The following is a 14,424-nucleotide window of genomic DNA, read 5'->3' as shown; positions in this document are numbered from 1 at the left end:
CTGAGATGTGATCAGTGGTCCCCACCTGCAGAACCACTCCTTTATTGAGTGTGTCTTAATAATTGCCAATAATTTCCATCTGTTGTCTATTCCATTTGCACAACAGCATGTGAAATTGATTGTCAAACAGTGTTGCTTCCTAAGTGGACAGTTTGAATTCACAGAAGCTTGATGTACTTGGAGTTATATTCTGTTGTTTAAGTGTCCTCTTTAATTTTTTGAGCAGTGTATATGACCCCACATAAAGTCAAGGCCATCCGAGTGACACAGATTTTTTTTTGCACAGTATTTCTACAGACATGGTTGCAGAGTAGAAAAATATATTTTTATGCACAGTACTCCCAAAGACACGGGTGCAGAATTAAACTATTTTTAGACCCACAACTCAAACAGAAACAGCTTCAGAGTACACATAGAGGTTTTTTTGACCCAGTACACACATAGGCTTTTTTTGCAGAGAACTCAAAGAGGATTCTTGGCACAGTACTCCGAGGCTTTTTGTTTCAGTATCCCCTGAGACTTTTTACCACAGTATGCACAAATGCACAAAGTCTTTGTGGCATGGTACTTCCAGAGACTTTTTGGCATGGCACACAAAAAGACATTAAGGTATATTACTCCCAGTGGCAGCATTGCAGAATACAAACAAAGGCTTAAAGGGACAGTTATTTTTTTAGCCACAGCTACAATTTGTACAGATATAGCGGTACAGTAGAATTTTTTTTTAGACACAAAAAGATGGCTGATGAGTAGAATAATTTTTCTGACACGCTACTCGTAGAGACTAGGGTTGAGCGAAACAGATCGGAAAAATTCAAAAATCGACGACTTTCGGCAAAGTCGGGTTTCATGAAACCTGACCCGATCCTAGTATGGGATCGGCCATGAGGTCAGCGATCTGCGTGCAAAAGTCACGTTTCGTATAATGTTTTCAGTGCCATTTTTCAACCAATGAAGGAGGACGCAGAGTGGTGTGGACAGCGTGATGACATAGGTCTCGGTCCCCATCATCTTAGGGCATGACAGTGATTGGCTTGCTTTCTGCGGCGTCACAGGGGCTATAAAGGGGCGTGCACGCCGGCCACCATCTTAGGGCTATAAAGTGGCGTGCACGCCGGCCGCCATCTTACTTCTGCCGATCTTAGCACAGGGAGAGGTTGCTGCAGCTTCATCAGAAGAAGGGATATAGTTAGGGAGGGAAGATTAACCCCCAAACCGCTTATGCTGTAGCAATTTCCACTGTCCAACACCACCATTTTTTTGCAGGTACAGTGGAGGCTATATTTTGGTGCATCAGCTCTGTAGCTTATTAGGCTGCCTTATAAGGCTCCCTGATAGCTGCATTGCTGTTTGCACGCCGCTGTGCAAACCAACTACTTTTTTTAAAGCAAAAATCTTGTTGCTCCTTTCTGCACAGATATCTTGTTTATTTGTCCACACTTTTGTGTGAAGCAGTCCTTTTTATTGCTGCCATACTTTTCCTGAGATCATTGTAGGGAGATTGAAATTGTACTACAGTCCGTGTATTTTTTCATATATCTTCCAGCCACTTTCTGCCACTTACATTGTGTTGTTTTATGCACTGGGCCTGAGTTTTGGTTCAGTCTCCCCCCAAAAAAAAGTAAGATTCAAATTCTCACAAAGTGGATATACTGCAGTCCTGTTAGTTTGTTGTATGTCACCCAGCCACTTTCTGCCACTTACATTGTGTTGTTTTATGCACAGGGCCTGAGTTTTGGTTCAGTCTCCCAAAAAAAAGTGAGATTCAAATTCTCACAAAGTGGATATACTGCAGTCCTGTTAGTTTGTCGTATGTCAGCCAGCCTCTTTCTGCCACTTAGATTGCATTGTTATATACACTGGGCCTGAGTTTTGGTTCAGTCTCCCCCCAAAAAAGTGAGATTCAAATTATCACAAAGTGGATATACTTCAGTCCTGTTAGTTTGTCGTATATCAGCCAGCCACTTTCTGCCACTTACATTGTGGTGTTTTATACACTGGGTCTGCGCTTTGGTTCAGTCTCCCCCCAAAAAAAGGGAGATTTAAATTCTCAACAAGTTTATATACACCTTCTACCTTGTTTTACAGTACCATATAACGGTTGTTATTTTGGTTAGATTTTCCAAAAAATGAGGAAGTCTGGTGGAAGAGCCCGTGGGCGGTGGTTGCCAGCTGGTACGGATGGTGGTGGTGCATCTGGTGGTAGTGGCAAAAGCACAATTAGCAGCTAAGGCTGGAGGTGTTGAGCCAGCGTCATGCTCTGGCTACACAAGGGCTTGAAGGCTCCCCTTTCTGGGGGTAGGAAAACAGCTTTTAAAGCTGGAGCAGCAGGAAAAAGTTTTGGCTTTCCTTGCTGACTCAGCCTCTAGCTCTTTCGCCTCCTCTTCTGAAAGTTCCAAATATAAAAGCAGCGAGTCGTCAGTGGATGCTCCCGGTCAGGAAAAGACTTTTCCTTGTGTCCTTCACCCAAACCAAAAGTGAAGGATGCGTCAGGCGACACTACAGGTTACTCCATGGAGCTCTTTTCACATACCGTGCCTGGGTTAGAAAGGGAAATTGTTAACTGCCCATTACAAGATGAATCGGACATGTAGTGCACTGATGCACAGCCACAGCTAGATTATTATGCTGTTCCATTGACTCAGATCACTACATTGCCCTCGCAGTGTACTGAGCCAGAATTTGACCCTGCTGAGACTATGGTGCCCCGACCCGAATGTTATAGCCCCTTACACGGTGACACAGAGGAAGGTGCACATGACATTGAAGAGGAGGTGATAGACGGCCCAGTTGTTGACCCAGATTGGCTGCCATTGGGGCAAGAGGGTGCCGCTGCCAGTAGCTCAGAAGCGAAGGAGGATGATCTGCTGCAGCTATCAACATTGCAACAGCTATCATCTGGCAGGCTCGAATCAGGATAAAAACGTGTGTCAAAAACAAAAACAGTTTTAGGACAGCGTGGCCATCCGGTGAAAGTAGCACAGCGTGCAATGCCTGAAAAGGTATTCCATACTAGGAGGAGTGTAGTGTGGCAATTTTTTAACCAAGATCCGAATGATCGGTCAAAAGTTATCTGTAAGAAATGCTCAAAGACCTTTAGCAGAGGGAAGAATCTTCAAAATTTTAATACAACGTGCATGGTTAGACATTTAACCAGCATGCACTTGCAAGCCTGGACTAACTATCAAACTTCCGTACCATTGGTGCACCTGCTCAGAATGAAGGTAGTCAGCAAGGCTACATTGCTTCCCTCACAGTAAGGCCACCGGTTAGGACACCACCAGCAGCAAATGTGAAGGTATTGTCTCAAGGCCAAAGCAGTCAGAGAATCCCAAGTTTATTGGTAGGAAACACTGTATGTAGGCCAACATCAAGAATACCATCACCAACCCACTCTCAATCCACCATGTCCACCACCACCACCGCTAGTTTTACCATATGCAGCTCTCTAGTCCAGCTCACCCTACAAGAGACTCTCATTAGGAAAAGAAAGGACTCATCCTCTCATCCGCGTACACAGGGTTTTAACGCCCACATTGCTATACTAATCTCGTTAGAGATGATGCCCTACCGGTTGGTTGAAAGCAAAGCTTTCAAAGACCTGATGGCCTACGCAGTACCACGCTATGACCTACCCAGTCGGCACTTCTTTGCGAGAAAAGCCATCCCAGCTCTCCACCAGCATGTCAAAGACCACATTGTCCATGCACTGAGGCAATCAGTCAGTGGAAAGTGCACCTCACAACAAATGCATGGACCAGTAGGCATGGCCAGGGACGTTACATGTCCATCACGGCGCACTGGGTTAATGTGGTGGATGCAGGGTCCACAGGGGACAGCCATAGTGGGACAGTTCTGCCTAGCCCACGGTCTAAGAAACAGTTGGCTGTAGGCGTTATCCACCCCTTCTCCTCCTCCAGAAGTGAAAGCTCGTCCACAGAGCGCAGTCGCACGACCACTCCATCCGCAGCTGCCCGTGTTGCACACGAGGTGTCCCATTATTGAACAGCTAGTGGTAAGCGTCAGCAGGCTGTGTTACAAATGAAGTGTTTGGGCGACAACAGACACACCGCGGAGGTACTGGCTGAGTACTTGCAGCAACTAACTCAGTCATAGCTGGGCAGTGTACATCTTGAGGCAGGCAAGGTAGTCAGTGATAATAAAAGGAATTGTATGGCTGCCATAGCCCTTTTCAGAACTTAAACGCATACCTTGCCTGGCTCACACCTTGAACCTGGTTGTGAAGTGCTTCCTCAAAAATTATCCGGAGTTACCAGCCCTGCTTCTGAAGGTGCGAAGACTTTGTTTGCACATCTGGCCGTATTCTGAATCATCAGCGGTCGCTGAATCTTCCCCAGCACTGCCTAATAATCGACTTTGCAACAAGGTGGAACTCCACACTGCACATGGTTCAGAGGCTCTGCGAACAGAGGCATGCTGTAATTAATTTGTGTGAGGATACACATACACGGGCAGGCAGTTGGATGGCAGACATGGAGTTGTCTGGTGTGCAGTGGTCAAAGCTACAAGACCTCTGCCAAGTCCTTCAGTGTTTTGAGGAATGCACATGGCTGGTAAGTGTAGACGACACCATCATAAGCATGAGCATCCCACTAATGCATCTGCTGATGCAAAGTTTGATGCACATTAAGGAGCTGGCGTCTGCAGCCGAGGAGGAGGGAAGCCTTGATGACAGTCAGCCATTGTCTGCTCAGGGAACTCTCCTGGACGAAGTGGCAGATGAAGAGGAGGAGGAGGAGGATGATGGGGATGAATATTTATGGGAGGAGGATGCTTCTCAGGGGGCAATACAAACTGGTGGCGTTGCAAGGTCAGGTACAGGGTTTTTGCGGGACGCAACTGATGTTGATTTGCAAGAAAGTGCTCCTCAACCCAGCACAAGCAGTGAATTGACACCTGGAACATTGGCCCACATGGCTGAGTATGCCTTGTGTATCCTAAAAAGGGACCCCCGCATTATCAAAATGATGACCGATGACGATTACTCGGTGGCCTGCCTCCTGGATCCAAGATATAAAGGAAAATTACAAAATATCATGCCACATGAGAACCTTGAGCAAATATTGGCTACCAAACAAGCAACTTTTGTAGATGGTTTGGTTCATGCATTCCCAGCACACAGCGGCGGTGATGGTTCTCACACGAGCCGTAGGGGGCAACATGGCAGAGGTGTTAGAGGTGCACAAATCCAAAGTGGCATTGGACAGAGGGGTTTTATGGCCAGTTTGTGGAGTGATTTTGCAATGGCTGCTGACACGACAGGTACCGCTGCATCGATTCAAAGTGACAGAAGACAGCATTTGTCCAGTATGGTTATGAACTACTTTTCCTCCCTTATTGATGTTCTCCCTCACAGGTCATTCCCCTTTGATTACTGGGCATCCAAAATAGACACCTGGCCAGAATTGACAGAATATGCATTACAGGAGCTTGCTTGCCCTGCTTCTAGTGTGCCATCAGAAAGAGTCTTCAATGTTGCTGGTTCAATACAGACCGAAAAAGGACACATCTGGCTACCCAGAATGTTGATGATCTAACCTTCATTAAAATGAACCAATCATGGATTTCAAATTATTTTGCCCCTCCTTCCCCAGTGCTGACACGCAGCTTGCCGGAAAAATGTCTTGCTTTTGGCCTCCTCTTACTGACTTCTCCAATTCCTCCATTTGCAGCTGCTGAATGTCCACCGCAGGCCATTTTTATACCTCGCTAAATGGGCTGACTCCCCCCACAGGGCCGTGGTCACCACCTGGCGCAAGCACCCGTGCGAGTGCCGTTTGCCTGGACAGATGGGTGTGCCCACTCTTGGACAACGGCACTGGCACAGGGTCCCTCATAGTACAATGAAGTGTCTCTGATGGTGGTGGTGCACAACCAACGTAAGACACCGTCGTAATATGGGGGGCCCTGTGCCAGTACCGCCGCCCACGAGAGAGTGTTCCCCCCAGCTCGAACAGTGCTCTACCACTTGCAATACTTACCTCTCCCTGCTCCACCACTGTGTAGCCTGTGCTGTTAAATCCTTCAATAGCACTGCCAATACTAATTTGTTGAAATGATAGATGATAGTTAAAATATACAGGGGCCCTGGCCTCCATTTAGACCAGTTAATACTTTGCGCCTACTACCACTGTCTGCTACTCAGCAGAGGAGCCCACTTCTGTACCTAGCTATGCCACTTGTTTAGTCCTGTTACCAATTTTGAACTGCATTTAGCCTACTTTAGTATTTGGGCCTCCTAACTGTGTCTGCCACTCATTACAGTTGTCCTCCACTGAACAAAGCAATGCCGCCCGTTTAGTCCTGTTACCAATTTTGAACTGCATTTAGCCTGCTTTAGTATTTGGGCCTACTAACTGTGTCTGCCACTCATTACAGTTGTCCTCCATTGAACAAAGCAATGCCCCCCGTTTAGTCCTGTTACCAATTTTGAACTGCATTTAGCCTACGTTAGTATTTGGGCCTACTAACTGTGTCTGCCACTCATTATAGTTGTCCTCCACTGAACAAAGCAATGCCGCCCATTTAGTCCTGTTACCAATTTTGAACTGCATTTAGCCTAGGTTAGTATTTGGGCCTACTAACTGTGTCTGCCACTCATTACAGTTATCCTCCACTGAACAAAGCAATGCCGCCTGTTTAGTCATGTTATCAATTTTGAACTGCATTTAGGCTACTTTATTATTTGGGCCTATATCTGTGTTTCCCCTTCATCCTGCCCATTGCCCAGCCACTGCTAGATGAGTCTGCTGGTACATTGACCCAGACCACTACATTCCCCTTGCACTCTACACAGCCAGAATCTGACTCTGCTTAAAGTCAGGTTCCCCTTCCCGCATACTATACCACCTTACACGGGGCAAAGAGGAATGTGCAGATGAAAGTGTAGGTTCCTTCATCAGGTGGGGGGCATACTCGTTGGCGATGTCACTGGCACAGGGCCCCTCATAGTACGCAAAAGAGTCTCTGCCAGTGGGAGGTGCCACCCGCCATCAAACACACCGCCATACTATGAGGGGCCCTGTGCCAGTGCCAATGAGTGCCCCCCCCCCCCCGCTTGCTAAGGATCACAGCACTTGCACAGTTGAAATACTTACCTCTCCCTGCTCCACCGCTGTGACGTATTCCGCGTTTCCTGGGCCCACAAAAATCTTGAGCCAGCCCTACCCACCCACAACTTTAGCCAAATGACCCCCAGTTTTCAATGCCTAACTATTGTTATAAAGTAAATTAAGATTTACAAGCTCAAGTAATAAGAATTGATGTTTTGGGCATTAAAATGGGCACTGTAGGTGTTTTCCTATCCTCCACTCACTGCCGACTTTGATTCCCCATTGACTTGCATTGGGTTTCGTGTTTCAGTCGGCCCCCGACTTTTCGCAATAATCGGCCGATTTCACCTGACCCGACTTTTGACAAGAAAAAAGTAAAAGTCGCTCAACTCTAGTAGAGACACAGCGGTAGATTAAAAAAAATTTTTCGGGCCACCAATTGTAAAGAGACGGTTGCATAATAGAAATTGTATTTAACCACACTACTCAGAAAAATTAAGAAAAGCATACCATAAGGAAACAGTCTTACCAAAACCAGTCAGGTGACAAATGCACTAGCAGGATGCAGCAGGCCCCCACTATAAAGGCAGGGGCAGCACAGGTGCAAACTACTGATAGAAACAGCCACCCACACACCCACCAAATTATGGATAGGGTGGCTGCGTAGTAAAAAAAATGTGATTGAAGAAACAGCCGCACTCAAGATATGGATTTTTAAATGCATAATATAGATGAAATTTATTGAGATCACCACAGTAATACTAAATTGTCGATGCAAGGTTTCGACCCCGTGATGGGTCATTATCAAACCTCACTGAAAAAAACCATAAACATATAATATATTAGAACATATAAAAGAGGATTACTATACAAAAAATATATACAAAAAATTATCTCAGTGATAACACAAAATATGTCGAATATGTACAGAAGTACTGAAATATATATAGAGATATATACAAAAATATACACAAATATGTACACATGTATACAGCTATGAAGAAAAGTATGATGGATGAAAGCAGAAAGCAAAAAACAGAAATAGTGGGTAATGGAGAAGAGGGAAGAGAACATACCTACTGGTATAGAGTACAGGGATCCGGTAAGGCACGGGGAGGGACCACGGTCCCAGTGAGAGCTGGAACAATATATGTATATCTAAGATTAATAGATACTGAACACAGCCTCAGAGTGGGACAGAGAATACCAGGGTAATGGTGCTTTGAAATATACCTGTGGGTCTGGAGCGTGGAGATGCCTGTGGTGATGTGCGCTGGCATTGGTGGCCAGTAGGGTTGAGCGACTTTTAGTTTTTTAGGGTCGAGTCGGGTTTTGCGAAACCCGACTATCTCAAAAGTCGAGTCGAGTGAAATCGGCCGATTATCGCGAAAAGTCGGGGATCGACCGAAACACGAAACCCAATGCAAGTCAATGGGAGAGCATAGTCGGCAGAGAGTGGAGGCCAGGAAAACATGTACAGTGCCCATTTTAATGGCAAAAACATACATTCTTGTTACTGAAGCTTGTCAATCTTAATTTACCTTATAATAATAGTAAGGCATTGGAAATTGGGGGTCATTTGGATAAAGTTGTGTGGGGTAGGGCTGGTTCAAGTATTTAGTGGGCCCAGGAAATCTGGACCACGTCACGGCAGTGGAGCAGGGAGAGGTAAGTATTTCAACTTTGCAAGTGCTGTGATCCTGAGCAAGCAGGGGGGGCCCACTCGTTGGCATTGGCACTGGCACAGGGCCCCTCAAAATACGGCGGTGTGTTTGCACTGCCGGGGCGCCTCCCACCGGCAGCGACACTTTTGCAGACTATGAGGGGCCCTGTGCCAGTGAAGTCGCCAACGAGTTTCCCCCCCCACACCTGATGAAGGAACCTGCACTTTCATCTGCACCTTCCTCTTTGTCCCCATGTAAGGTGTTATGGTATGCGGGAAGGGTAACCTGACTTTCAGCAGGGTCACAATCTTGCTGTGTAGCGTGCACGGGGAATGTTGCGTTATGGGTCAATGTACCAGCAGACTCATCTATCACTGGCTGGGCAATGGGCAGGATGAGGAGGAAACACAGATATAGGCCCAAATAATAAAGTGGGCTAAATGCAGTTCAAAATTGGTAACAGGACTAACCAGGGGGCATTGCTTTGTTCAGTGGAGTACAACTGTAATGAGAGGCTGACACAGTGAGTAGGCCCAAATCAGTAAGTAGGTTAAATGCAGTTCAAAATTGGTAACAGAAGTAAACAGGCGGCACTGGTTTGTTCAGTGTAGGAGAACATCAAGGAGCGGCAGACACCGTTAGTAGGGCCAACAAAACAAGTAGGCCAAATGCAGTGTTATGTTAAAAACAATTTAACGCGAGCCTGAAGATAGAAGCTAGGGAAAGGCAACCTGGAGAACACCTTGGAGCTGAAGACACCGTTTGTAGAACCCAGACCCAACTTGTAGGCCTAATGCAGTGTTGTTTCAACAACTACTTAACAAGAGCTTCAAGATAGAAGCTAGGGAGAGGCAACCTGGAGAACACCTTGGAGCGGCAGACACCGTCTCTACAACCAAGACCCAACTTGTAGGCCTAATGCAGTGTTGTTTCAACAACTACTTAATGAGAGCTTCAAGATAGAAGCTAGGGAGAGGCAACCTGGAGAACATTTTGGAGCGGTAGACACCGTCTCTACAACCTAGACCCAACTTGTAGGCCTAATGCAGTGTTGTTTCAACAACTACTTAACGAGAGCTTCAAGATAGAAGCTAGGGAGAGGCAACCTGGAGAACACCTTGGAGCGGCAGACACCGTCTCTACAACTCAGACCCAACTTGTAGGCCTAATGCAGTGGTGTTTCAACAACTACTTAATGAGAGCTTCAAGATAGAAGCTAGGGAGAGGCAACCTGGAGAACATCTTGGAGCGGCAGAAACCGTCTCTACAACCCAGACACAACTTGTAGGCCTAATGCAGTGTTGTTTCAACAACTACTTAACGAGAGCCTGAAAATGGAATTTCAGGACAAGAAACCATGAGAACAGCAAGGAGCGGCATACACCGTTAGTAGGCCCCAACCACACTAGTAGGACAAATTCAGTGTAATATTAACAACTACTTAAGGAGAGCCTGAAAATGGAATTTCAGGACAGGAAACCAGGAGAACAGCAAGGAGCGGCAGACACCGTTAGTAGGCCCCAACCCAACTAGTAGGCCAAATGCAGTTGTTCCATTTAACAACTATTTAACGAGAGCCTGAAGATTGAAGCTCAGGAAAGGCAAACAGGAGAACACCTTGGGGCGGCAGACACTGTTAGTAAGCCCCAACCAAACTAGTAGCTCCACTGCAGTTGTTCGATTAAAAAACTATTTAACAAGAGCCTGAAGATATAAGCTCAGTAAAGGCAATCAGGAGAACACCTTGGAGCGGAAGACTCAGTTTGTAGACCACAACGAAACTTGTGGCCCCAATGCAGTTTTATAATTCTGACAGGCTGAAAACCAGCCTTTTTTTTTTTTTTTTTAGAGGAGGACAGCTGTATTAAGTGGCGCAGACAGACACTGCTAGTAGGCCTTACACCACAAAGTAGGCTCACTGCAGGTTGAAAAAAAGTTACATGGGTACACGGTCGGCATTGGTGTGCTCAGCAGAGGACAAATGGAAGGAGGGACCGCAGACACACTTAGTAGGCCTAAAATTAAAAAAATAGGCTCAAAGCACCTTCGATTATGTGGCAGGGGTACACAGGCAGCATTGGTGTGGTCAGCACACTGAGTTCGCCATCACCACCTCCTCAGGCAAGCAATTCCAGATTCTCACTGCCCTAACAGTAAAGAATCCTCTTCTATGTTGGTGGAAAAACCTTCTCTCCTCCAGACGCAAAGAATGCCCCCTTGTGCCCGTCACCTTCCTTGGTATAAACAGATCCTCAGCGAGATATTTGTATTGTCCCCTTATATACTTATACATGGTTATTAGATCGCCCCTCAGTCGTCTTTTTTCTAGACTAAATAATCCTAATTTCGCTAATCTATCTGGGTATTGTAGTTCTCCCATCCCCTTTATTAATTTTGTTGCCCTCCTTTGTACTCTCTCTAGTTCCATTATATCCTTCCTGAGCACCGGTGCCCAAAACTGGACACAGTACTCCATGTGCGGTCTAACTAGGGATTTGTACAGAGGCAGTATAATGCTCTCATCATGTGTATCCAGACCTCTTTTAATGCACCCCATGATCCTGTTTGCCTTGGCAGCTGCTGCCTGGCACTGGCTGCTCCAGGTAAGTTTATCATTAACTAGGATCCCCAAGTCCTTCTCCCTGTCAGATTTGCCCAGTGGTTTCCCGTTCAGTGTGTAATGGTGATATTGATTCCCTCTTCCCATGTGTATAACCTTACATTTATCATTGTTAAACCTCATCTGCCACCTTTCAGCCCAAGTTTCCAACTTATCCAGATCCATCTGTAGCAGAATACTATCTTCTCTTGTATTAACTGCTTTACATAGTTTTGTATCATCTGCAAATATCGATATTTTACTGTGTAAACCTTCTACCAGATCATTAATGAATATGTTGAAGAGAACAGGTCCCAATACTGACCCCTGCGGTACCCCACTGGTCACAGCGACCCAGTTAGAGACTATACCATTTATAACCACCCTCTGCTTTCTATCACTAAGCCAGTTACTAGCCCATTTACACACATTTTCCCCCAGACCAAGCATTCTCATTTTGTGTACCAACCTCTTGTGCGGCACGGTATCAAACGCTTTGGAAAAATCGAGATATACCACGTCCAATGACTCACCGTGGTCCAGTCTATAGCTTACCTCTTCATAAAAACTGATTAGATTGGTTTGACAGGAGCGATTTCTCATAAACCCATGCTGATATGGAGTTAAACAGTTATTCTCATTGAGATAATCCAGAATAACATCCCTCAGAAACCCTTCAAATATTTTACCAACAATAGAGGTTAGACTTACTGGCCTATAATTTCCAGGTTCACTTTTAGAGCCCTTTTTGAATATTGGCACCACATTTGCTATGCGCCAGTCCTGCGGAACAGACCCTGTCGCTATAGAGTCACTAAAAATAAGAAATAATGGTTTATCTATTACATTACTTAGTTCTCTTAGTACTCGTGGGTGTATGCCATCCGGACCCGGAGATTTATCTATTTTAATCTTATTTAGCCGGTTTCGCACCTCTTCTTGGGTTAGATTGGTGACCCTTAATATAGGGTTTTCATTGTTTCTTGGGATTTCACCTAGCATTTCATTTTCCACCGTGAATACCGTGGAGAAGAAGGTGTTTAATATGTTAGCTTTTTCCTCGTCATCTACAACCATTCTTTCCTCACTATTTTTTAAGGGGCCTACATTTTCAGTTTTTATTCTTTTACTATTGATATAGTTGAAGAACAGTTTGGGATTAGTTTTACTCTCCTTAGCAATGTGCTTCTCTGTTTCCTGTTTGGCAGCTTTAATTAGTTTTTTAGATAAAGTATTTTTCTCCCTATAGTTTTTTAGAGCTTCAATGGTGCCATCCTGCTTTAGTAGTGCAAATGCTTTCTTTTTACTGTTAATTGCCTGTCTTACTTCTTTGTTTAGCCACATTGGGTTTTTCCTATTTCTAGTCCTTTTATTCCCACAAGGTATAAACCGCTTACACTGCCTATTTAGGATGTTCTTAAACATTTCCCATTTATTATCTGTATTCTCATTTCTGAGGATATTGTCCCAGTCTACCAGATTAAGGGCATCTCTAAGCTGTTCAAACTTTGCCTTCCTAAAGTTCAATGTTTTTGTGACTCCCTGACAAGTCCCCCTAGTGAAAGACAGGTGAAACTTCACAATATTGTGGTCGCTATTTCCTAAATGCCCAACCACCTGCAGATTTGTTATTCTGTCAGGTCTATTAGATAGTATTAGGTCTAAAAGTGCTACTCCTCTGGTTGGATTCTGCACCAATTGTGAAAGATAATTTTTCTTGGTTATTAGCAGAAACCTGTTGCCTTTATGGGTTTCACAGGTTTCTGTTTCCCAGTTAATATCCGGGTAGTTAAAGTCCCCCATAACCAGGACCTCATTATGGGTTGCAGCTTCATCTATCTGCTTTAGAAGTAGACTTTCCATGCTTTCTGTTATATTTGGGGGTTTGTAACAGACCCCAATGAGAATTTTGTTACCATTTTTCCCTCCATGAATTTCAACCCATATGGACTCGACATCCTCATTCCCTTCGCTAATATCCTCCCTTAAAGTGGACTTTAGACAAGACTTTACATAGAGACAAACCCCTCCTCCTCTCCGATTTTTACGATCCTTTCTAAACAGACTGTAACCCTGTAAGTTAACTGCCCAGTCATAGCTTTCATCTAATCATGTCTCGGTTATTCCCACTATGTCAAAGTTACCTGTAGATATTTCTGCTTCTAGTTCTTCCATCTTGTTTGTCAGGCTTCTGGCGTTTGCGAGCATGCAGTTTAGAGGATTTTGTTTTGTTCCAATCTCCTCACTGTGGATTGTTTTAGAAATGTTCTTACCTCCCTTCTGAGTATGTTTTCCTGGGTCGTCTTTGTTCGAGTCTAATGTTTTTCTTCCCGTCCCCTCTTCTTCTAGTTTAACGCCCTCCTGATGAGTGTAGCGAGTCTTCTGGCGAATGTGTGTTTCCCAGGTTTGTTGAGGTGTAGTCCGTCTCTGGCGAGGAGTCCATCATACCAGTAATTCACACCGTGGTCCAGGAATCCAAATCCTTGTTGTCTGCACCATCGTCTTAGCCAGTTGTTTGCATCAAGGATCCTGTTCCATCTCCTGGTGCCATGCCCGTCTACTGGAAGGATAGAAGAAAAAACTACCTGTGCATCCAGTTCCTTTACTTTCTTCCCCAACTCTTCAAAGTCCTTGCAGATTGTCGGTAGGTCCTTCCTTGCCGTGTCATTGGTGCCAACATGTATCAGAAGAAATGGGTGGACGTCCTTGGAGCTGAAGAGCTTTGGTATCCTATCGGTCACATCCTTGATCATCGCACCTGGAAGGCAGCATACTTCTCTTGCAGTTATGTCCGGTCTGCAGATGGCTGCTTCGGTGCCTCTCAGTAGTGAGTCTCCCACCACCACCACTCTTCGTTGCTTCTTGGCTGTACTTTTTGCTGTCACTTGTTGCTGTGTGCCCTTTTCTTTTTTGCTTGCTGGTATTGCTTCATTCTTAGGTGTGCCATCTTCATCCTCTACAAAGATTTGATATCGGTTCTTCAGTTGTGTGGTTGGTGATTTCTCCATGGTCTTCTTGCTTCTTTTGGTCACATGCTTCCACTCATCTGCTTTTGGAGGTTCTCTGACACTTTTTGCACCTTCTGTGA

The sequence above is a fragment of the Ranitomeya imitator genome, chromosome 3, assembly GCF_032444005.1.
Source record: "Ranitomeya imitator isolate aRanImi1 chromosome 3, aRanImi1.pri, whole genome shotgun sequence".
Lineage (NCBI taxonomy): Eukaryota > Metazoa > Chordata > Amphibia > Anura > Dendrobatidae > Ranitomeya > Ranitomeya imitator.
This window is presented reverse-complemented; position numbering follows the sequence as displayed.